At 41.7% G+C, this 26,800-nt stretch overlaps 1 protein-coding gene across 2 annotated transcripts in view; it reads left to right on the top strand.

Annotated features, from left to right (window-relative positions):
- The window catches only part of LOC109899747 (glutamate receptor ionotropic, delta-1), a 472,062-nt gene that overhangs the window by 45,642 nt on the left and 399,620 nt on the right, over positions 1–26,800 (top strand). The gene's annotated exons all lie outside the window — the stretch shown is intronic.

Here is a 26,800-nt window from a genome sequence, read left to right as displayed (position 1 = left end):
TTTGTGTCTTATGAGAGCAAGTTTCAACATAGCACTTGATGGTTTTTGCGACTGCATTTGTCCGGATTGACTGACCTTCATGTCTTAAAGTAATGATGGACTGTTATTCTCTTTGCTTATTTGAGCTGTTCTTGCCATAATATGGACTTGGTATTTTACCAAATACGGCTATCTTCTGTATACCAACCCTACCTTGTCACAACACAACTGATTGACTCAAACACATTAAGAAGGAAATAAATTCCACACCTGTTAATTGAAATGCATTCCAGGTGACTATCTCATAAAGCTGGTTGAGAGAATGCCAAGAGTGTGCAAAGCTGTCATCAAGGCAAAGGGTGGATATTTGAAGAATCTCAAATATATTTTGATTTTTCGTTACCAGATGATTCCATATGTGCTATGTCACAGATCAGATTTTCCATATAGAAGTGGTTAAAGTGTTGGACTAGTAACCGGAAGGTTGCAAGATCGAATCCCCGAGCTGGCAAGCTAAAATTCTGTTGTTCTGCCCCTGAACAAGGCAGTTAACCCACTATTCCTAGGCTGTCATTGAAAATAAGAATTGTTCTTAACTGACTTGCCTAATAAAGTACTAAAAAATATTCCTATATGCTTCAAGCCTACTGTAGGTGACATGAGTCTCACTAGTGTTGAATAATGTGCTTTTAAAAGTGGTCTAGATCTTATTTATTTAAAAAGCATATTGAAGTTAGAAGCAATAGGATTTGAAGCAATAGCCTAACTGTGGTCAACTATTTCAGCACCATTTCTCGCTGCTCTGAGACAAGCATGGGGACTGGTCTTGGTAAATCAATGAGATTTTTATTTTCACTGAATCTCCCTTTTGGGTATTGGGTAGACTACAATTAGGGTGCGGAAATGTTATGCTCTTAGTACTGTAGCCTACTCCCGACCGTTACGTTGCACAGCGCCATATTTTCCTAACATATTTGAGTTTTTCTTGGAATAGAAACACTATAATATGAATCAAATTAATTAAGCTACATTTCTTAAAATCAGTCCCATATACTATGTTCTTACAAAAAAGGTTTTAAATTCTCTAGTACAGCCAATATTGAAGGCTATCAAATGCTTCTCAAAGATGCCCTCTGATGGTCAAACTAGCACTAACTAGCATTCATGGTAACAATGGCTGACAATTGAATAACGTGCCATAGAATTCTGTGGCAGCCCGCATGGTGTGCTGCAGTATGACGTAACTTTTACAGGAAGTACATTAGTAGCTGTCAATGCCCTATTTGTTGATATTTAACAGCTCCACGTAGAAATTCTCACAACTAATTTGTGAATATTTATAAGAAGCCTTCGTCATTCTTCGGAGGTAGAACCTAAACATGCATTTCCTCTCTAGGACAGAAAATTATGTTGAAATAGTGGCAGAAACTTCCTCTGGGGGAGCTCCTTTAATCCTCAAAGTTTAGACTCATATATATTTCATGGCGAGCCTCTTTTGTGCTTTTAAGCACTGCGCGATGTGTGAGACACTACACTTAGAGGTTTGCATTTACATTGAGTCGATTCTGATGAGATTGAGCAACCATGAAGCAAGGAGAATAAATATTGCACAATGGAAAATGAAGGACAAATTGTAAATGACAAACAATTGTGTTTCTGAACAGAGATAGTGTGTACTGTACTTTGTGTTCCTCTTGAGCTATGAGATTGCTTTATTCTTCTTTGAGATCCAGCCTTTCATCATGTTGCTAGTGGACAATAGACTGAAGGACAGTCTATTGTCCGACATTGAATGGATTTTGTATCTGTGTGTGCGTGCACATATGTACATGCTTATCAGTGTCCCTTTCCTCAGTGGTTATGCTAGCTGCAGTAATCCAACTTTGTGGCTTGGGTTTCCTGTATTTAAGATTAATAAAGTTCATATTCCGTTAGGCATAATTAACTAAATGCTTAGCATATTTATGTTTTCCCTTTCTGTAATACACATTATTTTGCAGTGTTCTATTTGTGCCACGACCGATAGTCACTAACCTCGATGTTGTATGTTATCTATTGAAGTCAAATATGTTGGTAGTGATTGACATCAGACTGAGGGAACGCTGATAATGTATCTGTGAAACGGTGTGATTCTGTAGCTGCTGATGTTGTCACTTCCTCCCAACCTCTCAGGCTGGTGTTTACAGAACATTTTGTACTGTCTGATTAATGTATAAGTGCATCCTCAGAGAAGGCTACTTTGACATTTTCTCTGCCTCTGTGCTGGAGGTGTCTCCCTGTTGAAACTTGTATTAAACTGAGTTGATTTATGATCGATTTATATCTGTGTCTGCTAATCCCTTTTGTTAACCTGAAAATACGCTTTGAACCTTTCTCTGCTTGTTCCTTACAGTTCGTTTGTAATGAATTACATTGACACAGATGCCAAGGCCTCTCAGGATACGCATGCATACACACACACACACACACACACACACACACACACACACACACACACACACACACACACACACACACACACACACACACCAGAAACATAAAACGAAAACTCCACAAACACACTTATTTCAGGTTTCCACAGTGCCACCAATTCTGCCTATCAACTTTAAACCGTTCAATTCCCTCTTTACTTCAGACCGCTTAAAATCACAGCAGTCATCTTTGTGATGAAATCAGTAGGTCAATGGCTTATGGAAGCCATCTCACACTCATGAAACTGCAACAGTTTAGCCCACTGCCCTCCCTGTAGGAAAGGGAAGGGAATGGAAAGGAAAGTGGATACCTAGTCAGTTGCACATCTGAATGCAGTCAACCAAAATGTGTCTTCCTCTGAATCAGGGAGGTACAGAGGGCTGCCTTAATCAACATCCATGTCATCAGTGCCCGGGGAGCAGTTGTTGTGGGGGGCAGAACGGCAGATTTTTCCACCTTGCCGGCTCTGGGATTTAAACAACCAATCTTTCGGTTACTGTCCGAACGCTGTAACCTAGACACCAGGCTTCTACAAGGTATTATGGTGGTGGACCTATTACTTGGTGGGAAACATCTGTTTTCAAAGAGCTTAGCCTTATGCGGAATATGATGACTCATGGGATTGTTCTGTCAAACTCTTTGCAATCTGTGTACATGCAGGCAGCAGGCATGTTTGTTTGATTATCATTGTCACTGTACTTTAGATAAGCAGAGTAATCGCCTAAGGAAGCCATGTGTAACTCAATTGGAAAATTTGTTCCACTTAATCTACTAATTCATATTTGATATCTTATCAGGCTTGTTTAATACTAGAAACGCCATAGGCCAACGGCCACTGCCGTTTGATTTGGTAGAAATCTGTCCCCAAAAAATGTCCTGCTCCTTCCCTGACGTTTCCAAGGTGTTTGTATTTTACATTGCTAACTTGTCCGAATTTCGAAAATCACAAACTGAACAGTATTTAGAGCCTTTTTAGCTTTTAGTTTCTTTTTCACAACGATTCCCAATTTAACCCGCCATGACAATGTGCTGTAGGACATTGCCAGCCAGGCGCTAATGTGTCTGTCTTCTCACTGAATTAATAAGAAATGGATGAAGGGGTCATACTTCAAAATTGAATTTAAATGAGGCCTAACTGAATGATCTGGAGGGTAAAGGTTTCGATTTGAACTTCGAAAGACAATGGTGTAACAATGAGTTTGTGTTATGCGTATATATCAGCGTTGGCACTCATGTTAATAATTTGTCCCCGCACCTTGCGGGTTGATGCCATTCTCTTTAACGTTTTACTTTATAAAAATAAACTGTTATTGGATTGTTTTATTACTAATCAAATGTATTGAAAGGGAAACGAAAACATGCTGCGTGTTGCATTAGAATATCCTTGACTCTATCCGAGTTGAGCGGGAAACAAACAATGCCAGTCAGCCTGCACAGCCAGTCCATCAAACTACACCTAAACTATACCGAAACTAATTTCACACATAATAAAGAGTTAGCCTATAGATAAACAAGGCGAAATTGACAATAATCTGATAAGTGACAATATTATGCCTATCAGTTGTCAAATTGTTCACGAAGAGATGGGTGTATCTTGTAATTGACAGATGCAGGGAAAGGAGCATCACTTTATCAAATCCTCCTTCAGAAGTATATAGTATCAGAAAGTGCATATTCTGCCATTTCTATGACACTCATCTTTGTTAAATAACGCTCAAAATTCAAGAGTTACATCTCAGTTTCCGAATGTAGCTTTTTCCAAGAATATCCGCGCTGTCCATCCATTAAGCACATGACCACGTGCGTGTCAGCATTTCTCTGGCTACTAAGCAAAAACTAGTAACATAATAAGCTTAAAATGAAAATATGCTATTCACCCTCTTCAATGGATGAATGGGCCATTGAAACCAACTTGAAACTGATAATGGTGCATGTGACTTCAATGAACTGAATGATGAGGATGATGAGGAAGCGGAAGAGGGTGGTTTCATTTTGATTGATCTGAATGATGAGGGTGAAGAATGAATGGACGCACTGACAGCATTTCAGAATTTAGATGAGTTAGACTAAGGATATCGGATATTGAGCTTGAAATCGACATGGCTGATGAAACGTCTTAATCTGATTCTGATATTGACTTTGAGCGTCCTCCTCCGATGCCTGAGCCTCACCGCAGAAAAACCAGAACAGAGCCAACTGAGACTGTGAACCCCACTGCCACCTTGAGACAAGAGTCTGGGAGGAATCTCACGGTTTGGGTAGAAAAAAGTGGTGAGTTCATATGTTGCAGCACATCAGACATTGTCCCACACACAGAAAAGGAAACAGTGTGTGGGACATGTCTATGGATGAACTCAAAGCATTTATTGCACTCGTGTATGTCCGCGGGGCATATGATGGAAAGAGCATGGATGTGGAGTCATTTGGGTCTGATAGGTATGGGGTGAACTCAGAGACCATGCCACGCTACCCTTCAGAGAGATTATGCGACACCTGCGGCAGGTGCATGCACACGAAACAACGCCCATGTAAGCTGTGTGCAGTGCAACCGATTTGTTTTTGGGGCTTGCTCACACAAAGCCCCGAAGCTGTGTGCTGACATGGACCCAAACCATGAAAAGGAGATTGATTCATGCATACAGTCACGGGTGTAAGGGCACAATACAGTGTCTGATACAATCAACAAATGGCTGTTTTAATATCTTGTCATGAATATATTTCCACTAATATTTCATTATGCAATTAATCCTTTATAATTGTTCATGCACTGGTGCTTTTGTTTAGGAATACGGTAAATAATCTATTCTGTGCACCTGACTGGTTATATCATTATCTTTTTAGTTTCTACTTTGTCAAAATAAACTGTAACTGGACTTTTATGAATTGCTGTAACTCTATTACTAATCAAAAGTTACAAATAAAGTTGATCAAATGGATTACACTAATGTTTTCTTTGTAAGGGAAATGAAAATAGGCTGTAGGTCTATGTTTCTTCTCGGACTTTGTAAAATCATACAAAACCAATCCTTGATTCTATCTAACTAATAATGATTGTTATTTTTTTAAATAAATGGATATATTTCCACAAATATTTCCTCATGCAATTAATTGTTTTACAATAGTTGATGCGCTATTCATCAAACGTTGGTGATTATGTTTGTGCACCTTTCAGGTTGATATGCATCTGATGCATATGCTAAAGGAGATGCCCCGCAACGTTCTCTACTGGGTACTTATAGGATGAAAGGCCAGGCGGTTCTAGTGTTATTGGTTTCAACATATTTAAAACGTGTAGTGTATTTGAGGTTTAAAAAGGCTTCTGAAGTTGAGTAATTTCCACTTAGAAATGTAAAAGTAAATTTTCCCGAATATGTCAAATTCATCAACCCCTACAAAAATGTCCATTCATTATATTAAACATAATAATTCACATGTCCTGTTGCTGCAGGATTATTTTGCTGCTGTAGCAAACTGGCTCAAATTAAGATCATAAATCTGTATTATGCTTAACAAATGAAAGTAAATATTGTCTGGTGGCTCATGCCACAATATGCTTAATTTGTTTTCACATGAATTCACATGAATATACCAAGGAATATAATAATTTAGAGCTGTGAGTAAACTTCAGACAGCTGGCAGCCTGGCAGTGATGTTACCACGGTTACACATCCAATATGGTAAAAAATGGGTCACCAACCGCCCTCTCCACCCTGAATGTTTACTGTGTCCTTGTGGCACCTATTTTCCCTGAAAGGATAATGAAGGGGAACTGGGGTGGGCGCCTTACTGTGCCACATCTGGGATTGGCACAGCTCGCCACGTCATTTGGCCATGGCAGTGGCCACTTTTCTCTCTGCATGTTCTCAAAACCGCACAGGCTACTTCATGTCATACTTAACCTGACACACACACACACACACACACATACACAGTGTGGATGGATTAGGCTAATTTACCCAATGCCTTGAATTGATGATGGACCTCAGATTATAAATGAGGTTTAGATTAATCCCCTCTGATCCGACTACATGTATAACAATTCTGTCATCTAATTCATTATTCATTATTCATCAGAGTTGTGTATCTATTTATTTTCCCGAAACACTGGAGGGAATGGTTGGATCAGCTTTCCAACACCAGTCTCATCTATTCATATTCTAACCCACATAGCCTTGTAACCAGCGCATACATCGGCGCTATACTGTACATCCTCAAGAGTGCAGATTTGGGCCAGAACTTTTCCCTTACCATGAAAGTTTATGTGCCCTTGGTATAGTCTCTGTATTTTTTTCTCATCGGGTTGCATGGGTCTGGACTGAGAAATGTTATGGTCCTAATAATTTCACATGGGAGGCAAAGACCAGAGGCTTTTCCGCTAACATACTAGATATGAGTTAGTACTTAATAGCTCTGGAGAGACTCAGCGACAGCTGCCTTTGCAGTTCAGAGAAAGTGAGAGGCAAACCTTGAGGGGGAGATGTGAAGTGTGTCCTGAATGACTGTCACAGTGTACAAGTTGATGAGAATCGCTGTTGGCGTGAAAACAAATGAACAACTCTAGTACGAGACTCGGCTAGGTCCCTCGGGCCTGCTCTACCATACATTAGGCATCAAACTTGGTGATGAGGTGCTATGCGTTTTATAGCATCAGTTTTTTTTCTAACTCCCAGAGATGCAGCGCTGTCTAGCATTTTATTGCCCCAAATGGTTTGTGTGACAGGGGTGTGTGATTAGCATCAACACACACACACGCGCACATGCACACACACACACATGCATGCTTAAAGATTTTGCTAACTTAGTCCTCGTCGCAACGAAGAGATCTTGGAAGCGATGTGCCTGGGAAGGACTTTAGCTTCCACTCTGGTATCTCACTGTCCTGTCTTATCTTGTCCATGCAGCATGCTAATCAAACCCAGCAAGCCATCTATCTCCCATCAGGATCAATAGCCTTGTTTAAGCTGAGAGCAGAGTGTCCTCAAAAACATGGGCTGGTTAATTAGCTGAGAAAATGCCTTTCTTGGCCCCTAGTGCCCACACAATATTAATGATAAGACTACCACTATGCCAAACAGAACATGTGAGAGAGAATAGAGTAGATGTCACGGGTCAAAATTTTGATTGATGACCCTATGTGAACTCTATGGGAACCCTATGTAGTGATGACGTGTGCATGTCTTCTGGTCAGGCAAGCCTGGTTAGGTGGGGGCTATGGGGTGAGTAAGGGTCCCTTTGACAGGCCGTTAATGATTGATGACCCAAGCCTGATAGACAAGCCTGGTTAGGTGGGGGCTATGGGGTGAGTAAGGGTCCCTTTGACAGGCCGTTAATGATTGATGACCCAAGCCTGATTTATGACCCTATGTAATGATTTATGACCCTATGTCATGTAGAAGGGTGCATGCCCTGGGTTGAGTAAGTGACCATGTGTCAGGTCAACCTGTTACTGTTTCTCACGGTTTGGGTTGGTTAAGGCCCCTTATAAAGCCGCTGAACAATACCTGTTTAAGACTGTACATGATAACCCCCCTGAATATTAAACAAAAATGACACCTATGCCAATTTTAGGGATGTTATGCTCGGCTTGTCATGAACCCAGTGACCAAAGCCTTGAAGAAGTTCTGTGTGAAGCTCCAGAATGTTTTAAAGGATTTTTGGGGACGAGTGAGGGCCACATGTCTTACATATTCCACCCGGAGGATTCTACGGTAAAGATATTCACAGACCGTGGACCCAAACCCCTTTATCCTGCAAAACCTGGGAGTTTTCCCCCGGCTCTGGGGATGAGAGAATGGCTAAACATCAGGCTGGCTCTTTGTAAAATTGAACAGGTCCTAAGTGTTACAAATGTGCCAGGATATGCGTTGGAAGAACAGGTCTGCGGCCGCAGTGATCTCAAGGCTCTAAGAATTGCTTCAATGGACTATAGCCCTGACAACAAAGTGACAATTTTAGCCTGTGACCTTTATGATAAGGCTAATGCTACAAAGTCTGTCAATTCTCCGGTAGCTTCCAGAGCCCGCAAACATGTAAACTTTTTTATTCCTGTGTTTAGTTTTAAATGGGTGGATTATCCAATTTTCATAACACTTATGAATAAGCTGGACATTCTCTTCCAAAATGGGGAACAGTTAAAGCGCTGGGCGAGGCTTTCCTTGAGACAGAGTCAAGACCAAAAGGCCCGACGGCGGATCTACCCCTGGAGTGAAAACTTACCATGTGTTGATGGACATAGCAAGAGAGCCTTGCCTTTTGAGGGTGAACTCGACACGGACAATTGCGGTTGGTTGCATAAGCTCCCAGGATCTGTAAGAAAGGCATCGTAAAATACCTTAAGAATGTAACGATATAAAATGTATGTACTAAATATTTTGAATGAAATAAATGGTTTTAAAATCAGAATCTCACCACGTTATGAACTCTCGCGTTTGTTCACTCTTAGCGCAGTCTGTCCCTGAGAAAAATCTTGCGGAAAAAGCCATGTGCGCGCGCATGTGCGTGAGGGAGTTTTCTGTAGTGGCTGTGTGTGTGTGTGTGTGTGTGTGTGTGTGTGTGTGTGTGTGTGTTTCAAAAACAGAAAAAGGGGGGCGGGTTGTTTGTTAAAAAAATACCCCTGCATGCCTGGTGGGTCGTTTGAAACCAAGGTTTACACTAGCCTGCAAAACAGATGCCTACCCCCCCAACAATAATATTGTGTCTTACGACTCCTAATCTTAAAGGCCTTTCATAAAACTATTTTTTTAGGGGGGCTAAAAAGTCATTCATCCCAGCGATGTCGAGAACAACACACCCCATGCATCTAGGTGCTAGCACCCCGGAGATTTTAGAAGCTCCAAAAGGATCCTAATGTTTAGACACACCCAATACCATGTGTTTGAAATGTGTCAAATATACCATGGGCGGGGGTATAGCCCGAAAAAAACGACAAACCCCAAATGCTATGTAAAAAAATCATTCAGGGGTTTTTCTCTAGGTCGTAGGGTACAAAAGCGCTAGAAACCATGGGCAATGTTAGCAGCGTTTTAGTTCCGATGCAAACAGCACCTCCAGAAACTCCAAGAATCGTTATCGGACTGAAGCGTTAAAAAAGATAATCGGGGAAAAAAGTCTAATGGATCTATCACAAGGTGAGTTCTTGAAATAAATCTTTATTAGATTTGGTTGTTGTTGGGGAATTGTTTGAAAAGCGTGGGATGTTATAGAAATATTAAACAATCATTAGGATCAGTATGCTTACCGTATAACAAGGCAATATTAGCTAAAGTGATTATAGCTTTAATATTGTCGAATGTTTTATAGATTCTGAAGCATTCACGCAGATACTCCGAGGTATAACTGAGCTCGAATCATCCCATGGGTCTCCGAAACAAACGCCTGCCCTGAATTGTCAACGTAAGTAAGCTCCAAGAATTCCATACATAAAAATATTTATACCTTAAAAACAAAAAGTGTGGGCATCTTATATTAAAAGTTATTTTATATGTTTACAGAGGACCTAAAGCCTAGAAGGTTAAACGATGCCCTATGGAGCCTGAACGGTTTCTGCGAAGCATATGACTACGAGACAATTCTGCCCTACTCCCAGGATGTATTTACCCAAAAGCAGCGAACAGAGACTTTAAACGGCAGGTCAACTCCCCTTGGCCAGGACAACGTTGTCCCCCATATTTCTAAACACCAAAGGATAATTAGTGCTCAGATCCACAGTTCCGCTTCACCCGAACAATTCTACTTGGCCGATATTCACGAGACGTCGTTCCAAGGACTAGGTATGAATCAATTATATATTATTATTTATATATATTATTATTTTAATATTTATATATTTTTTTTTTATGCCGGAATATGTTAAAACAAGGCCTAATGCTGTTTTTTTGTTTTTTTCAGGCTCCCCATCTACCGGACCTGCAGATGTTGTAATACAGGTTGAACAAACACAACAGCCCTTGGTTTCAGAGCTTCTTCAGAACAGCCCTCGTCAAAAAAGCAGAGGTATTTAATTAATGTATTGTTAATATATAGGCTTATATCTGAAATGTATTTGGCATTTTTAACATATTTTAGGGTTAATAACCTATTTGTGTATGTATTATTTTTATTTCAGACTCCTCACCGGCTTATGAACACAACGCACAAACATCGGAGGATGCCCAGACAAGCATCCCCGAGGAGGCTCCAAAGACACCAGCGAAACCTGATGATGTCAAAGATTTAAATGACATTTCTGAGGTAGACGATTTGATGTTCTGTGAAGCTGCCAACCTTCTTGAATCGGCCAATTCTGTGGGGGAAACAGCAGATTCTGAAATAGACCAAGAACGTTTTTTCAAAGCGTTTACCCTGGGTTTAAAATCACGAAAGGCTCTACTCCAGAGGCGCATGTGTATTCTACTCGAGCATCAATACAATCAGGATGTGTCATTCTGGCGTAGCGAGCTACCCCGTATGTTAAAAAACATTAGGGCTAAAACAAGCAAATACCGCCGTTAAAAAACACACATGTAAACACACACACACACACATCCTTAATTAGACAGATGGCGCCCCCTATAGACCAAAGTGAGACAATTGAAACACTCTTAGCCAGGATCCCTACAGAGCTCCAAGATATAGTTAACCATATGAATGATTCGGGGGTAATTGACATAATGACAATAGATGAAAATCTATTATCCCAGATTCCCTCCGAACTCATAGACATTATTACACGTATGAATGAGTCAGGGCCTTCCGAGGAAAACATGTTAACACAGATTCCCGAAACCATCATATCTCTAATTACCCAGCTTAACGCGAGCCCTAGGTTTAATACGGCCCCACAGACACCTCTAAGACAGCCTTTAACAACATTGTCCGAAGAGTCTGAAAGTCAATATGATGTTTTTGAACAGTTGGACAAATGTCTAGCAAATCTGGAGGGGGGCGGTCTTGAGATCAGTGTACAGAACGAGAGCGCTAGGTTTAATTCGGCACCCCAGACACCTATAAATCAGCCTTTAACACCAATGTCCGAAGAGTCTGAAACCCAATACGATGTTTTTGAACAGTTGGACAATTGCCTAGTAAATCTGGAGGGGGGAGGTCTTGATCGAAGTGTACATGTTTTGCGTCGAAATAAATTCAACAATATTGAGGTTCGCCAGTTTTTCAATTTCGCATGGGGGGGTCAGATTCGGGAATATGCTGTGTTTTACGTAATGCTTATGGACACTTTGAATGAACTGTTAGCGAGGATCAGAGATTATAGCGAACCTAGGGATCTCTTACAGTTGGAAATTTGTGGAGACAGTCTACAGAGCAAGGTATCGCTTATTTTACAGAATGGTGAAGCAGAGCTTGAACAATTTGTTAAACTGCTAGAACGCCTTGTACAGTCAAATTTAAACGTGCTAGCAGATAGGACCCTCGAACTTGTAGTACAATTAGTACGCCAACCACAAGGGGGCGGGGGTCAGAGACGAAAGCTCGAGAGTTTAATGCAGTCCGAAATCATAAGCAATAAAAGGGCCTATCTCATAAACGTTCACAATCCAGGTAATAAGCTATGTTTTGCCATAGGTTTGGCCCACTTACTCAGCCCCGGATGTACTGATCAAGCCGCGTTACATAAAGCTCTCGAGCTACAAACTGCGGTGGGTCTCGGTATACAGGATGCTGTGGCTTTCTCAGACATAGTCAAATTTGAAAACTTTCTGAACATCAAGATTGTGGTTTTGTACCACAGTAGGGCTAATGACGCTCTCCTCAAGTTCCAAAATATACCCGAACCACATCCTAAGACTATGTACTTTTATGTGCAAAATGAGCATTACTATGCCGTAACTAACATCACAGCCTTTTTAGGCGCGCCATATGTCTGTCCAGCCTGTCATACCGGCTACACACGCATGGGGGGGCACTCGTGCCGTTACAACTGTTCAGTATGTCTGGATAAACATTGCCCTATGCAGCCGCTAAACTTGACCCCCTGTGCGGATTGTCACCGCACATGTCGTTCGGCCTACTGTTACGAAAAACACAAAACTGAAACATGGCATCCCAAGGCATGTAAATCTGTAAGCAGTTGTGACATTAACAAGAAATGTCCAAAATGTCATTGCAATTACAACCTTAAAATAGATAGCCCTAAACCTCATGTTTGTGGAATTATACACTGCCCAATCTGTAAAGGTCCTTTGAAAAGCAGAGACGCGGAAGCAGTTCAAGAAGTAACACATGAGTGTTACATTCAGCCCTTGGCTGAAGATGAACATACAGAGAAATATGTGTTTTATGATTTTGAGACAACTCAGCAATCAGGGGTTCATTTGCCTATTTTTGTGTCAACCATGACTTTCAAGGGTGAAAAATGGTCGGCCGAGGGACCCGATTGTGCCCAACTCTTTCTAAAACATTTTAGAAAAGCCCAGTACAGAAACTTCACGTTTATAGCTCACAATGCTAGGGCCTATGACTCCTATCTGCTTCTGAACCCTTTGATACAGCAAGGCGTGGCACCCAGTGTCATAGCTCAAGGGAGTAAAATATTATGCTTTGTTGACCCCGCCTTCAAACAGAGATACATTGACAGCTTAAGCTTCTTACCCATGAGATTGGCTCAAATGCCAGAGGCCTTGGGTTTTGAAAACTCTGTCAAAGGCTATTTCCCTCATTTCTTCACATCTGAGGAGAATCTACATTATATAGGATCTTATCCAGCCCCCGAAATGTACGGGTGTGATCAAATGTCTCCCAAAGAGCGTGAGAGATTCATGACATGGTACGAGACCGTAAGACATGGCACTTTTGATTTCCATAAAGAGATGGAATCATACTGTGACAATGACGTTGTTATACTTCGTGAAGGATGCCTCAGATTCAGAGAAGAGGTAATCAAAGATGCGGGCATTGACCCCTGGAGCTGTACAACTATTGCATCAGCGTGCATGAAAACCTATCGTACACACTATCTAACTCCTGAATCTATAGCTATCCCATCGCCAGACAACTACCGACGCCAATTCAAGGCCTACTCTAGTGGTTCCATTCAATGGTTGGAGTACTTGGCCCAGGATAAAGATATTTTTATCCAACATGCTTTGAATCGGGGGGAGAAGGCTTTTGGGCCTTACCATGTAGATGGATACACACAGATTGACGGGGTTGAGACAGTGTATGAGTACAACGGTTGTTTCTTCCACGGTTGTAAATTATGCTTTGTCCCCCACACCTTGTGTGTCCTAACCCAAAAGACTTTTGGGGAAATGTACCAAGAGTTTCAAGACAAACTGAATTCTTTAAAGGCTACTTACGGGTTAAAAGTTGTGGTTTTGTGGGAGCACGAATGGACAGCCCTCAAAAAGGCAGATCCTAGTGTTAAGGCCTTCCTTACCCATTATGACCCTCCAGAGCCCCTGGAACCGCGACAGGCCTTGTTTGGAGGCCGGACCAATGCTTTGACATTGCGTTATGTAGCTCAACCCGACGAGACAATAGGCTATGTAGATTTTACATCCCTATATCCTCATGTAATGAGTTCCTCATTCTATCCTATAGGGCATCCTGAAATTATTCACAGCGACTTTGACGAACCCCAAAATTATTTTGGTTTAATCAAAGCGACTGTCTACCCTCCTAGGGGGCTGTTTATACCTGTGTTGCCTTACAAGGGTCCTAAAGGAAAACTTTTCTTTCCCCTTTGTCGCACATGCTGTGAAAACCACAACCAGGAAAACCCCTGTGATCACACAGATCAAGAAAGAGCCCTGACCGGTGTATGGGTCACTGTAGAATTCTCTAAGGCTTTAGAGAAGGGGTATCGTGTGGCCAAAATCTTTGAAGTGTGGAACTTTTCCAGGAAATCAGACACACTTTTTAAAGAGTACATCAAAACCTTCTTGAGATGCAAGCAGATGGCTTCAGGCTATCCTGCATCGGTCACAGATCAAGAAAGTAAAGACCAGTACATTCAAGACTACCATGACAGAGAAGGCATACTTCTTGACCCTGACAGAATAGAGGTCAACAAAACCAAAAGAAATGTGTCGAAATTGTACTTGAACTCCCTTTGGGGGAAATTAGCGCAGAGATGCAATATGCTAACAACTTCGATCATTAAAGACCCCGAAGAATTTTTGGAATTTGTTTTTTCGGACCAATACGAAATTTCACATTTTTCCTTCTTGAGTCAAGACATTGCCTTGGTGCAATGGAGGCGCCACCAAAAGTGGGTTCTACCCCCGGGTAATGTAAATGTGTTTCTTGCAGCATTTACCACAGCCTATGGCCGCCTTGAACTGTACACCCTCATGGAACAGCTTCAGAGGCGGGTTCTTTACCACGACACAGACTCTGTGGTCTATGTAAGCAAACCGGGGGATTGGACCCCCCCACTTAGCAACTATCTTGGGGGTTTAACGAGTGAACTCGAAGAGGGTGACCATATTACAGAATGGTCCTCATGTGGTCCAAAAAGCTATGCTTTTAGGACTAAAGCCAATCACGTGGTGTTGAAAGCCAAAGGCGTGACTCAAAACTATGAAAATGCACCGCGTGTAAACTTGGAATCAATCACGCGCTTGGTCGAGGGGTTCGTAAAGGACAAGAATAGTGACTTGGAGATTTTGAGCTCCTACAACAAAATAGTGAGGGATAAAAAGGGGTTCCATCTAAGAAACGCACCACTCACTAAAAGATTCAGGGTAGTCTATGACAAGAGACAGCTATTGCCTGACGGTACCACATTGCCCTTTGGCTACTGACTTATGCTACAAGCCCCAGTGTGTCTTAAAGCTTAAGATATTATGACTGCTGTCGAGGGTTTTGACCCCCGGCTACAATTGCCTTTTTCAGCATTAATTGCCGGCCCTTCAAACAGTGGCAAAACTTTTTTTGTAAAAAGTATTTTAGAGAATTCTGAACATGTGTTATCTCAAAAGCCTGACAATATTGTATGGTGTTATTCATGTTACCAACCTCTGTATGATGAATTATTGAAGACAATAAAAATCAAGTTTGTTGAAGGAATACCCGATTCTCTGTCTGATGATGAACTTCTCCCCCCACATGTAAATAATCTGCTGGTTTTGGACGATATGCTATTTGCTGGTAGCGAACACCCTGAAATTGCACGAGCTTTTACCCAATATACTCATCATAGAAACCTGTCCGTGCTTTACTTGGTCCAGAATGTGTTTCACCAAGGTAAAAATAGTCGGACCATTAGCTTGAATGCCAACTACATGGTATTGTTTAAAAATCCTAGAGATAAACTGCAAATTAGCACTCTAGCTCAGCAGATGTACCCTGGACGGAAATCATACTTTATGGAGAGCTATGAGGACGCTACCAAAGAGCCATTTTCTTATTTAATCGTGGATTTAAAAGCAAATACTCCAGAACACCTTAGGCTACGTACAGGGCTGTTTCCGGGGGAGAGGCCTGCTGCATACCTTCCTAAAAAGTAAACGCTATGTCTCTGCGTTTAAAAAGAAACCTCCCCCTCTTGAGAAGGCTAGTAGGTTCTACAGCTAAAGAACGGAAGGCCATCTTGGGTCGCTGTTCTTCAGATCTCATATTAGCCCTATGTGAGATTGCTTTGAATCTTCTCAAAGGACGCATTCCACTCACCCTGAACCAATTGAAAAAATTAAGGAGACAAAAGACAGCGATCAAACTCTTTGCCAATAAAAGGGCCAGTCTTCAAAAGAAAAGACATAGTATACAACAGTCTGGGGGTTTTCTTCTACCTTTACTCAGTATAGCCGTGCCCTTCATCACCAGCCTTATTGCGGCCAGACGTGGTGGTTGAACACGGGGGTGTGATGGCCACTAAAATGTACTTGGTGCCTCAACAAGAGTTGGATAGACTTAAAAAACAAATGCAGGGTCCTGAAGATATCAGACAAACAGCGGAAAATGATTTGGATACGGCCATGAAGGATGTTTTGAACCGAAAAGGATTGAACCCCTATGATAAGATTCAAAAATACACAAACCTAATGCAAAGGTATTTGACTCGGGTAAAGCAAGGGGAGAGAGAGACTAACCATTTAACCCTTTCCCTACCGGACCCTTTAACAGATGTCGAACCTAACGATAGCCATGCCCCTGTAAGGCCTGTACCGTCGATCTTACCTAGTGGCGATAATATGTCGGGTGAAGCTCAAATGCCATTTGAAGATAAAGTTATGCATGACCTACTGACACATGTGCCTTTACGTAACAGGAAGAATGTTAAATACATTATGAACAAGATAAAAGACTCAAAGGGGATAGCTGCTTGGAACGACTCTGGAGAGTTTATCCTTCAGGGCTCTGTGGTTAGGGGGTCCCATATGCAGGACTTGCTTAAAAGTACCACGGCTGCCCACAAGGTTGCTGATGACCGAAGGCCTCCCGGCTGGCGTCAGTTTCTTAAGGCCCTGGCAATCCTCAACATCCCCCTCTCCGGTGTACCCAACCATAAGCTTCGTCAACAGATTCAAGCTTTAAAACAAAAGCCTTCAACGAGATACAGCACCCCTAAAGATGCCCCAACGACACCGGCCCCATATGAAAGCGATGATGCTAACTCATTTACTCCCATGAACGTCTCAGGACCTTTTCCTAAACCCGATCTCTCGGCGTGGTTAGACTTTTGAAAATGACTTTTGAATGACTATGATTAAATTCAATAAATTTTTTATTTGAAAAATAAGCAAGTTAACATTTGTGGCATTCTTGAAACATATGACGTGAGCATACGCCTTGATTACGCGTTCTTAAAGGACACACATTTGAACACTTTTGATATTTTCTAACAAAACAAGATACAAGGTTATCATTACTTCTTAAATCATCCTTATAAAGAGACATAACATCTTCAAAAGAAACTCCCCGGGCTCTTTGGCACAGGTAAAATACACAGTGGTGACCGCATGTAGTGGAAAGGTTATCTTGCACTTGTTTGATGTTGTAGTAGATCTTTGTACCGTTTAGGGTCAAAAAATCTTTAATAGATTTAGGGAAATGTGAAAAACCGGGGGGAAAGCCATAGGAATCAAAAAAAGTTGAGATTTTTCGTCCACCTTCCTGTTCTAATGTCATAGCTAGCCAATGTTCACCAGGCATGTGTTTAGGATGGGTATTGACAATAAACATTGCAGGCCTCTCAGACCATATCTCCATAGGTAATTCATCACAAGCCAACACTCCACAAAATTGTTTTCCAATCAAGCGGCTCATGAGCCCGTCCAACTCTTGGGTATTCATGTCTTTGTTCAAAGGTCCTTAATAATAATCCACTAAGACCTGTCTTCGGGCATTCACTTCCAAGATTGAATCAGAGCATGCGTAAACAATCATGCTAACTGTACAGGCTAAAGGTGTACGGAAACGCATTTCCAGCCTGAGGTTACCTTGGGACACCACAGACAGATTTCCTGAGGTGTCATCATCAGGTGATAAATTGAAAGCATACAATGTGTAACCCTCTGCAAAATCATTTCTGTCAATAGGTAAAGAGAGATCTTTTAGATGTCGCCCTGTAGCCAGGAATAGATTGTAAAATTCTCGCACAGATATGTTGTTATTAAATTGTGGTTGGAAAGCCTTCGCCGGAACCTGACGTCCGTCCTGACAGAGCGCTACATACTCTGCATTGAAGTGCTGAAAATTAAAGGGGTTTTTATCTAAACTGCCCGTATTAGAGGCGTGATCAACCAGACCTATAACCACATATCTAGGTAAAGGGCCTAGAAATAGGTTTTCTTGACTGCAGATTCTACTGCCCACAGGTATGCTAAAGGTTTTCATGGTAATTCTTTGGAGAGGGTAAAGGGCATTTCCTTTCATCAAAGCATGTGAGTGACCCAGGCGCACGGCCGGAGATACAGATACTTTTTTAATAAAAAGGGTTGCCCCCAACACTTTCAAACTAAAATCCCCGTCTTGGGGAGACATCAGGCAAAAATCATCCTTGGCCCTGGTTAATTTTAATCTTAAATCAACCGAATTTAAGAGTAACCGTTCTTGAAAGAAAATGTCAGAGTGTATAGGGCCTAGCAAATGAAACTCTCGAGATTCGGCGCAGTAGCGAGCTCGTGCCGCTAGTCCTTTGTTTGCACCGGTGGAAGGGTCTGTCGATTCCATAGAGGCTCCTGCAGTATCCTTGCTAAACAGCCCGGCGCTAAATTGGGTTTTGAGAGTGTCTTCGGAGTAGTTTAGTAAACACTCCATGATGGCTCTATAAGGGTATGTAGCGCTGCTTTGACTGATTAGGCGTTCACCCAAAGTCACATCAACTTGGGAGAAAATGGTGGCCAAGGGGTAATTAATGAGACTCACTTTGGCATCGTCTGCAATATTAGACCCATCTCTTTTGGTCACTTTTAGACGTAAATGCACCAAGGTGTTGTTGAGGTCCAGATAGTTGTCACCATGGCCTGGTATGAAAAATTCGATAGGCCCGTTATCGGTAATAGCAGAGAGAGGGGCTATCTCCACATAACTGGATCTATCTATTGAATGCTGCGTTAACGGTGCCGTGAAAAGATCAAGTTCTGTCTTTATAGCTTCAGAGGACATTCGATGTAAAAGAGCCATGTCACTTATTCTTTTAGAAAATACTTCCTAGTATTCTTTTAGCCTGTTTTGGTACAGACCTCCTCACTTTACCCCGTCTTTGACTTACTGAGGTTCTTTTAACAGTTAACCGACGCTTTTTAGGTGCAGGTCTACGCCTTAAACCAGGAGGTCTCTTTTTTGGCCTTCGAGACAATATCATAAGCCCCGAGCCTTCTTGATGCTCCACCTCTGGTGACGCCCTTCGGGTCATAGCATTGGCTACAACCTCACTTACTATATTTTTAGCCGCTGATTTTAAATGTGGTTTGGCTATGCTGAAGCCTCTCTTCATAAACGGTAAAACCATCCTGAAGAGGTTACGGAATATACCTCCTATCCCCGAACCATACATTGTCGGCGCTCCATGATATCCTGGTAGTCCATTACCCACTTGATCCACATAGTATGAAACATAACGGTTAGGGTCGAGCTGATGGAGCTCCATAACCCTTTTATTTGTATTATGTTTATAAATATAATACAGCTATTATATATGTAGAGAGGTTTTGGTGGGTCTAAAGTGGAGTTTTACAATCGTTTTACCATAAGTAAATTCAATGTTTTCGTTCTGATCCGTTTTAAGCTCAACCAGAATGTTTTCAATATAGTTCTTGCTGACATGTACGTAGTGCGGCTTGTCATAATTGACAGTGACGATGTCCCCATCCTTGCCGTCTATATGAACTGTTCGCAGGAGGGGGACACAGCTGTCTCCGACCCTTTGATAGGTTATGATGTCGGTATAGACAAATATGTTGTAAAAGCCTGCATGTATATCCGCAGGGAATGGGAATAATTTATCGTTCACATACGTCCATTTATTGGGACCCATCCCCAACATGTAGGATAAATTACCGCTGGTCTTTATACCTCCGTTAGCAGGCCCTGAGATTTGTATCCTTTTATGGATTGGATTGTAGAATAGGAATATTTCCATCTTGTTCAGGGTTAGGTGTTCATTCAACTCTGAGACGATCCTGTCGACGGTTCTATAGAAACCTTTTTTAAGCTTAATAAGTTTCGCAGGTTCCGAGAACCTTTTGCAATAAAAATCACGGTCCTTAGCTTTGATATTATACCAACTATGGGGGTATGTAATCTCGCTGAGACCTACTTCCCAAGCCTCTGATAACTCTATAGGCTTTGGAAAATTGGTTGTATACTTCGAACTCTGATTATTCCGATATATCTGTGCCGACGCATTACTGGGGAGAGTCAGGTAGAAGCCGCTGTGTTCCATGATGCCCAACTGTGTACACGCGAATGATGCGCTAGTTATCATGACTAGGGGTTTAAATTAACCCCCGTTGCCTCCACCACATCCTGCTCCAATACCCAACTGTTGAACTTTTGAGGCCAGTTTTTCCAGCGGACCAGCAACCATTTTTTACCCTTTTCTCTCTTCTGATCTAGAATCTCCTCCACGTGAAAGACTTTGTCTTTACCCAACTGGACCTTCTGTAATTCCTTCTCATAAAAAGATCCCTCTATAAGATCCCCGTCATAATCTTTTAATTTGTAGACCGGCGGAATGCGTGGCAGACATTCGGTAACGGTAAACAACTCCGAGCTAAAGCCTTGTTCGTATTTTTTGTCGAAAACACCCCTCAACTTTGATATACGCACCAAGTCACCCACTAGGAATTTAAAAGTCATTTTTTTCTTACGGCGAAGTGGGAACAAACCATACATATTTTTAAAGACTTGAAAAGAGTTTTCCGAAGAGACCTCCGAGGGCTTCATACGTATAGTCTTATGGTAGCTGTGGTTGTAACCGTTTACTAAATCCTGAACTATGTCTGTATATCGGTTGGTGTTGTGAGCTGTAAAATAGCGCCACATCCGCTCTTTCAAAGTCCTATTAAAGCGTTCCACAACCGAAGCTTTCAAATCAGAGCCTGTAGCAAAATGTACTATATTATACTTATTCATTAGCTTCTGAAATGTTTTATTAAAAAATTCTTTTCCGCCATCCGTCTGCACTTTCTTGGGGGCGCCTCCTGCCTTCAAGATCGATTCAAAGGCCCTGGTCACCTCTGCCCCGCTCTTATTTTTTAACACCCTTACATAGGCTAATTTAGAGAAAATATCTATAACCGTTAGCATGTAGCGATTTCCATCATTTTTATCGGCAAGGGACTGCATGTCACATAGATCCGCCTGAAATTGGGATAATGGATGCGTAGAAAAAACTCTATTTCTTGGAAAATGTTTTCTTACAGGTTTATGTAGAGTGTAGGCATCTTGCTCTGATAACCATTCATTCACTTTAGCATCGCTTAACAGACTCCCTGTTTCTTCGACTATAGCTCTCTGTAAACGCTCTTTACCACCATAAGACCCGGGGTTAGAGGGATTATAATATATGTTTTTCAACAGCTGCTCAGCCATCCTTCTTGCCTCTCTGAGGTACAATAACTGTAATGAGCCACTTTCATATAACGACAACATTTCAGTTTGTGAATTTTTATTTTAAGAATGCAACAATTATTACGTATACAGACAATTCAGGATTTGTTGCAAGATACAAGTCCCCGTTTTCTCAACAATCACAGCATGCAACACCCTGTATATATTGTTTAGATTTACAGGTTTGTTTCGCTGAATTTTTAAAACACACACGTCTGATATATAAGTATATAAACAACAAATATGATACACATTCACATTAAAGGGTGGTTCAAACAAATAATGTAAAATCTTAGCCAAAGTTATTTCTAGTTCTTCAGAATCCTCAACAAGCCTTGATACCATATGTGACCATTGTAAACTCTCGCCCGTATGTCGGACATGTTTCATGATTTGCTCCATTTTTAACACACGCTCTACAATAACCCCTGTATTGTGGGTTGTGTAGAACTTTACATTGTTCACTTTATTTTCAATAATCTGATGCATAACATTTGTAAGGTCTCTCAAAAGAAAAAATGTATTTATTCGCTCAAACATCGTAGACACATAGTTACCCATAGCTCTAAATAAACAAAATGTCACTCGGTCTCTTGGGATTTATTGAGCCAGAAAAGCATCACATCAGCCATCACAGCTTCCCTGTATTTGTTGTCGTCCACCAGGGTGTGTCGGATTTCTTTGAGTTTCTCATGGATGAAGAGGGCCTCCTTCAGTTCATGTAGGAAGGCTTCGGTTACCCCGTAAACTCTAGGGATAGACGGCGCAATACCCATAGACTCCAGGGCGATGACCAGCGCTGGTATAAAACGGCAGGACCACAGTCTTTTCACCAGCTCCTCAAAATGATTGAAAAAGTAGTATCTAGGAGGGTCGTAGAGGCAAGGATGACGACGCTGGCTGGGATGATTGATCTCACAGCCGATGCATTTTTCTCGTATATATTCGCCAATCACCACGTTTAAAAGTGTAGCTACAGAGGCCTTGATTGTATCCACAAAAACAGTACTTGCCACCCCATCAAACACATCCTCAGGCTGGGTAAATGTCGGTGGTGTCACGGGTCTTGCCAGGGGTGCGTAGAGTGTAGGGCTTCGTGGCATAGAGTCTTTAGTGTCGGGCCCCCATGACGTAGTGGCTTCCTCGTAGATGGTCTGGAGATCCATGGTGTATGCTGAAATGAAGAACTGTCTGCTTTTTTTCTTTTTATTGTAGAACAAGGCCCTTGGGTATCTGGGGGGGCGGGGTTAAAGCATCCGCTTACTTAGTTTTCTTCTGACGCTGTATCTTCTTGAGGCTCTTTTGCATCGTAATCTTTACGATTCGTATATATTATGCACTTCTTTAAATGAACAAGGCTCTGACGCTGTTGGCTCTGTACAAAGAGAGCATCCAACGGTTGCAACATTTTCAATTCCAGTACATCCCAACTGTTAAAAGGAATAAGCAGACGCAGTCGGGTATCCCCAGTCAGGCCACCACCCCTAAGTTTGTGGTTTCGGATTGCCTCGGTGCCGATATAGAACTCCACGCTGCCGCACGGTCGGCCATTCTTTCTTTGTATTTTCACCCTGTGAAATATTTGTCCTGAGGAGTCCGGGGTACCTTCCCAACGGGTCTCGTGGCCCGTGAACACACTATACCCCTTGGTGATAAGGCTCAGTTCAGGACACACAACCTTGCGAAAAACCGACCAGTCTTCAACACCATATTCCAAGCCTACAGTCTGGTCTGTATATTCTTCTCCTTCATCTACCGTATAGAGGGTCACTCTACAGGCCAGGTAATCAAACCGATACCCCCACTGCTGGCCATTAGACATCAGCACTTGATCTGTCAGAGCATGTGCTGGCGGTATTTGGGTTCTATACACATTTAAAAAACGTTTTTTTGGCGCATCATATATTGCGGGTTGATACTTTGCCCTTTCTCTATGGGCAACCCGAAGGCCTGTTTCAGTTGTTACAGTCATCACTGCTTTGGTACCGATCCCAAATTCCATGGTTATTCTTAAGATCTTGTGCACTCTTAAACAGGTATTGTTCAGCGGCTTTATAAGGGGCCTTAACCAACCCAAACCGTGAGAAACAGTAACAGGTTGACCTGACACATGGTCACTTACTCAACCCAGGGCATGCACCCTTCTACATGACATAGGGTCATAAATCATTACATAGGGTCATAAATCAGGCTTGGGTCATCAATCATTAACGGCCTGTCAAAGGGACCCTTACTCACCCCATAGCCCCCACCTAACCAGGCTTGTCTATCAGGCTTGGGTCATCAATCATTAACGGCCTGTCAAAGGGACCCTTACTCACCCCATAGCCCCCACCTAACCAGGCTTGCCTGACCAGAAGACATGCACACGTCATCACTACATAGGGTTCCCATAGAGTTCACATAGGGTCATCAATCAAAATTTTGACCCGTGACATCTACTCTATTCTCTCTCATGTGTTAACATTTAGGGTTAAGCATAACTTGTTTGTATGGCACACACAAATTACAAATGGTTGGTTAACCGATGTGAAGTATTGTTGTACTGCTATGGCATGTGTTAGTGTTTGGATCGTGATTGAATGTTTCACTGTCAACTGCCCATGAAATCGAGTTTCACATAAATCATCCAGCTTCAATCAAGCTTAGGATGTGGATAGCATTGCTGCTGTGCCAGGATATCTGGATGATTAGCTAGATTATTGAAATTATACATATACCAAAATAAAACAAAATTGACTTTTGAATACATCTAGACTATATTTCAATGTTCTATAAACGGCTAAGTCCCTATACGTTTCCCCTGGTACATTTTGTTCCACTGCCTTTTGTTGTTGAAGGCTTAGACCTATTTCATTCTTTTGGGGATCTTTACCTCCTACACTTTGAATAGCTGCATCACAAAACGCTGAGAGTAGATGCCTTCAAAGAGAATGAGAATAGTACAGCGGTTCCCCCTGGGATATGTAGATGAATACAGGTTGCTGGCTGCCTGCAACTGGCACAGCAAGGTGTGGGCATCGAAGTAGGTAGAAGCTATTACCAATGTTTTACCAACGGTTTCTCCTTAAATCTCTAATATTTTCTCTATTTTCTGTAAATGACTTTCCGAAAATGATAGATGACACAGTCAAAAGTTTAGGAAAGTGGTGTGTATAGATCACTTATGACAGAGTAATGTTTCTAAACATACTGTCAACAGACTGTTATTCTGCTTTAAAAAGTGGCCTCACATGCACATTTTGGTGAGTAGCTTGTCACTGATTATAAGTATATGGTTGAAGGGCTGAAACAGTGAGTGTGAATGTGAATGAGTGTGAGTGTCAGTGTGAGAGTGTGTGTGAGAGAGAGATTCCCGAAGGATGTATTTTGCACTCAGATGCCACTCTTTTTCATATCTCTTCACCTCCCAACATAACTGTCAATGTATACCTCTTACCTTGACACCCTCTTTCCCTTCCTCCATTATCCCATCTATTTCCCTTTACTAGACCATCTCTCTTCCCTCATCTTCACCTTTTTCACTCCCTTTCACTGATTATTGTTCCCTTCCCCTCTCCCTTTTAGCCTTTTCTCTAACTCTCATATTTAATACATCCCTCTCTTTCCCTCTCTCTTCCTCCTCCCCCTCTCCCCTGACTCTCATCTCGCTATCCACCCAACACTCTCTTTTTCTCTCTGTTATTCCCATCTCGCCATCTTCAGTCGTTTTATCACTCTTGTGGTCAGTGTCCAAGGACTCTCCTCATAGAGAGGAGACTGGATGGACAGAGTGGAGTTAATTTCATTCCAATCCCCTCTGTGAGATGGAGAAGAGGGCCCCCAGTATGGATCAATCCGCATAGCAGCACACTCAGGCCAATCACATCAATACACTGTGTGCGTCCAATCCTCAGTGTGTATGTGTGTGTGTGGCACATTATCTCTGATGATGCATGTTTATCAAGGTAATGGGCCCGCTGTCCCACTGACGGAAGTGACAAATGCAGCTCCACTCTCTCCATTCCAGACCATTTGGATCTGTTTTACTTACTGCCTATGTGCTTTTTATATGTAGATATATAGACATTATGTTGGCGTGGAATAAATGTGTTTGTGTTGTATGGCTGAACCCATTAAGTTGACTGGTCGATCGTTTGGTTTGATAGGCTGTTGGTCGACAACATTATTTTAGTCGAGCAGTGGCAAATGTATTTAAAAAAATGTATGACACATGACACACCTGTTTAATTCACGCCTGTCTGAGTGAACTAGTCCATTGTGAAGGCTGCAGGGATGGCACACCAGTATCACCAGTAGTACATTTCTAATCTACAATGTTTGTTTGGTTACTGTAATTTCTGTTAATGCATTCAATATATTATTTTTACCTATTTTACCGTTGTCATTGTACTGTAGGAGTGGACCCGCTGTTTGCAGAGCACACAACCTAGGCTACATTCACTATCAATGTGGAGCTTCTCAAAATACATTGAGAATGACAATAGTTTCTCAACATAGCCTATTTGAAAAATATTTGTATAATAAAAAATTTAAAATGTAATTCTCTGTTCCGGTGGAAACATCATAAAATAGGCCTATCTTATTACTTCTTATCCCTTGTGCAAATAGCCTACAGCTGTGTCTGTCTGTCCGGAGCTCACTGACAGGGAAACTCTGAGGGCCCAGAATATTTTATACAATGTTTCAAGTTTGCTAGCTCCAGCTTCTGGCCGACCAAGTTAATAGTTGATACAATGTTTCAAGTTCCTTGCAGACAGGCCATGCATAGCTAATGTGATTCATAAGATATTTATTTTTAGCAGGATATGTTCTACTTGCAGGTTGCAATGTTTGTATTTGTTGGTTTGTGTAATTATAACATGTTGGCAATAGAAGTTCTTTTTAGATTTGTATCATTTCAGACAGGATTTTGATTACCCACATGACATTGGTGTTGACATATGAAGACTTTCTTATAAATTTAATTGAACTTTTCCACAAAAGAAAATGTGCGTATTTAAATCATAACTTGCACGCAGAACAGTAGAAATGGTAGGATAACTTGGCACTCCAAATGGAAAAGGTTGCAGAGAGCTGGTGTAGCCTATTACCGGCAACCTCAGGAGCATAAAGGCAGCATCTTCGAAAGCCATCTTCGAAAGCCAGTGAGGAGCCAAGGAGGAGGGTTCGGGAACAGGTGTTTTTCTTCTCTGGTTAGGCTATATTGATCCCTGGCTCCCTCTTTAGTAATTTGTGTGTCTTCATTTTTAATCGCGGTGCTTAAAGCATCAGCCAAGCTCAGTAGTTTACATATAGTTGATTTAATTCAAACAGGGTGTGTCCTATGTATTAACATTTTGAAACAATTGATTGG

The sequence above is a fragment of the Oncorhynchus kisutch genome, linkage group LG11 (genome assembly GCF_002021735.2).
Source record: "Oncorhynchus kisutch isolate 150728-3 linkage group LG11, Okis_V2, whole genome shotgun sequence".
Lineage (NCBI taxonomy): Eukaryota > Metazoa > Chordata > Actinopteri > Salmoniformes > Salmonidae > Oncorhynchus > Oncorhynchus kisutch.
This window is presented reverse-complemented; position numbering and strand designations above follow the sequence as displayed.